Genomic DNA, 4,714 nt, shown 5'->3' on the forward strand with positions numbered 1-4,714 from the left:
CACACACACACACACACACACACACACAGCAGTTTCACAGTCGCCAGGGCACAGGGCTGAGAACACATACATACACACATACACACACAAACTGCTTGCACAGTCGTCAGGGCTCAGGGCTGTGAATGGCACACACAAACACTGACACACACACACACACACAAACAAACCATTGCACAATCACCAGGGCACAGGGCTGAGAATTCAAACTAACACACACACACACAAACCTGATGCACAGTCGCCAGGGCACAGGGCTGAGAACAGCACACACACACACACACACATACACAGAAAAACCGCTTGCACAGTCGCTAGGGCACAGGGCTGAGAACGGCGCACACACACACACACACACACACAAATAAAGACACACAATCCGGTTTCACAGTCGCCAGAGCACAGGGCTGAGAACAGCACACATACACACACACAGACACAAACTGGTTGTGCAGTCATCAGTACACATTGCTGAGAACGGCACACACACACACACTAACACACATACACCTAAATCTGTTGCACATTCGCCAGGGCACAGGACCGTGAACAGCAGACACAGAAACACACACACACAAACAGGTTGCACAGTAGCTAGGTCACAGGGCTTAGAACAGAACACACACACACACAAACCAATTTCCCAGTCACCAGAGCACGGGGCAGAGAACAGCACACACACACACACACACACACACATACACATAAACCTGTTGCACAGTAGCCAAGGCACAGGGCAAAGAACAGCTCAAACACACACACACACACACAAACCGGTTTCACAGTCACCAGGCACAGGGCTGAGAACAGCACACACACACACACACACACAAACACACACACACACACATAAACAAGTTGCAGTATCGCCAGGGTACAGGGCTGAGAACTGAACACACACACAGACACAAACCGGTTTTACAGTCGCCAGAGCACAAGCCTGAGAACAACACAGACACACACACGCACACACACAAATTAGTTGCACAGTTGCCAGGGCATAGGGCTGAGTATGGCACACACACACACACACACACACGCACACACATAAACCGGTTTCACAGTCTCCAGGGCACAGGGCTGAGAACAGCACATACCCAAACACAAACATACACACACAAACTGCTTGAACAGTTGCCAGGGGAAAGGGCTGAGAACAGCACACACACACACACACACACACACACAAAACCAACTGCACATTGCCAGGGCTCGGGTCTGAGAATAGCACACACACACACACATATATATGCACACAAACACACAAAAAATGGCTGCACAGTCTCCAGGACACAGGGCTGTGAATTCACACACACACCCAAACAAACCTGTTGCACAGTTGCCAGGGCAGAGCGCTGAGTATGGCACACACTCACACACACAGACAAACCGGTTGAACCGTTACCAGAGCACAGGGCTGAGAACAGCACACACATACACACACACCGGTTGCACAGTCACCAGGCACATTGCTAAGAACGGCACACAGTCACACACAAACACACACACAAACCGGTTGCACTGTCACCAGGGCACAGGGCAGAGAACAGCACACACACACAAAAACACAGAAAGACACACATACAAAAAAACGGGTTGCACAGTCGCCAGGGCACACGGCTGAGAATAGCACACACACACACACACACACACGTACACACTAAAGGGTTGCAAATTTGCCAGGGCACAGGTCTGAGAATGGCACACACACACACACACACACACACATGCACACACACTTACAGGTTGCAGAGACTCCAGGACACAGTGCTGATAATTCACACACACACACACACACACACACAAAGCGGCTGCACAGTCGCCAAGGCAAAGGCCTCAAAACAGCTCTAACACACACACACACATATACATAAATCGATATCACAGTCACCAGAGCACAAGCCTGAGCCCAGCACACACACACACGCACACACACAAACTAGTTTCACAGTCGCCAGGGCACAGGGCTGAAAACAGCACACACACACGCAGACAAACTGGTTGCACAGTCGCCAGAGCACAGGGCTGAGAAGAGCACACACACACACACACACACACACACACACACACACACACACACCAGTATCACAGTCGCCAGGGCACAGGGCTGAGAACAGCACACACACACACACACACACACACACACAAAGGGTTGCATAGTTGTCAGCACATAGGTCTGAGTATGTCACAGAGAGACATACGCACACACACACAAACCGGTTGCACAGTCTCCAGGGCACAGGGCTGAGAATTCAAACTTACACACGTACACACACACACAAACCTGTTGCACAGTTGCCAGCCCACAGGGTTGAGAACAGCACACACTCACACACACAGACAAACGGGTTGCACAGTGGCCAGGGCACAGGGCTGAAATCAGCACACAAACACACACACACAAACACCGGTTACACTGTCACTAAGGCACAGGACTGAAAACAGCACCAACACACACACACATATACACACACACATACACACACAACCTCTTGCAAAGTCGTCAGTGCCCAGGGCTGAGAACGGAACACACACACACACACACACACACACACACACACACACATAAACCAGTTTCACAGTCGCCAGGGCACAGTGCTGAGAACAGCACATACACACACACACACATACGAACACAAACTGCTTGCATAATTGCCAAGGCAAAGGGCTGAGAATGGCACACACAAACACACACACACACAAATGAACAAACCATTGCACAGTCGCCAGGGCACAGGGCTGAAAATGGCACACACACACACTCACAAACCGGTTGCACTGTCACAATGCCACGGGTCTGAGAACAGCACACACACACACACACACACACTCACACACACACATAAACATACATATAAACTTGTTGCACAGTTGCCAGGGCACAGGGCTGAGAACAGCTGTAACACACACACACACATGCACACAAACTGGTTGTACAGTTGCCAGGGTACACGGCTGAGACCAGCACACAGACATACACAAAACACACATGAACAAACCGGTTGCACAGTCGCCAGGGCACAGGGCTGAAAAGAGCACACACTTACACACACTCACACACACAAATGGTTACACATAGCCAGGACACAGAGATGAGAATCGCGTGCACACACACACACACAAACCAGTTGCACAGTCGGAAGGGCACATGGCTGAAATCAGCACACACACAGACACACACACACACACCGGTTCCTCAGTTGACAGGACACAAGGCTCAGGATGGCACACACACCTCTACACACATATACACAAACTGGTTGAACAATCGCCAGGGCAAAGGGTTGAGAACAGCACACACACACACACACACACACACACACAGGCGTGCAGATACTGGTTGCACAATCACCAGGGCACAGGGCTGAGTACAGCACTAACACACACACGCACACACACACAAACCTGTTGCACAGTTGCCAGGGCAGAGTGCTGAGAACGGCACACACACACACACCAGTTACACTGTCACTAAGGCACAGGGCTAAAAACAGCACAAACACACACACACACATACACTCACATACATACACACACAAACCACTTGCACAGTCGCCCGGGCATATGGCTGAGAATGGCACACACACACACACACACACACACACACACACAGACACACACCAATTTCACTGTCACCCGGGCACATGGCTGAGAAGAACACATACATAGACACATACACACACAAACTGCTTGCACAGTCGTCAGGGCTCAGGGCTGTGAATGGCACACACAAACACTGACACACACACACGAACAAACCATTGCACAGTCACCAGGGCACAGGGCTGAGAATTCAAACTTACACACACACACACAAACCTGATGCACAGTCGCCAGGGCACAGGACTGCGAACAGCACACACACACACAGATACACAGAAAAACCGCTTGCACAGTCGCTAGGGCACAGGGCTCAGAACAGCACACACACACACACACACACACACACACGCACGCACACATAAACCGGTTGCAGAATCGCCAGGGTACAGGGCTGAGAACTGAACACACACAGAGACACAAACCGGTTTTACAGTCGCCAGAGCACAAGCCTGAGAACAACACAGACACACACACGCACACACACAAATTAGTTGCACAATTGCCAGGGCACAGGGCTGAGTATGGCACACACACACACACCCCACCACACACACGCACACACACAAACCGGTTTCACAGTCTCCAGGGCACAGGGCTGAGAATTCAAACTTACACACATACACACATACACAAACCTGTTGCACAGTTGCCAGGCCACAGGGTTGAGAAGAGCACACACTCACACTCACAGACAAACAGGCTGCACAGTGGCCAGGGCACAGGGCTGAAATCAGCACACAATCACACACACACAAACAGCGGTTACACTGTCACTAACGCACAGGACTGAAAATAGCACCAACAAACACAAAGACATATACACTCACACACATACACACACAAACCTTTTGCACAGTCGCCAGTGCCCAGGGCTGAGAACCGAACACACACACACACACACACACACATGAACCAGTTTCACAGTCGCCAGGGCACAGTGCTGAGAACAGCACATACACACACACACACATACACACACAAACTGCTTGCATAATTGTCAGGGCAAAGGGCTGAGAATGGCACACACAAACACACACACACACACATATGAACAAATCATTGCACGGTCGCCAGGGCACAGGGCTGAAAATGGCACACACACACACTCACA

Source organism: Bos taurus, chromosome Y, assembly GCF_002263795.3.
Source record: "Bos taurus isolate L1 Dominette 01449 registration number 42190680 breed Hereford chromosome Y, ARS-UCD2.0, whole genome shotgun sequence".
Taxonomy (NCBI): Eukaryota; Metazoa; Chordata; class Mammalia; order Artiodactyla; family Bovidae; genus Bos; species Bos taurus.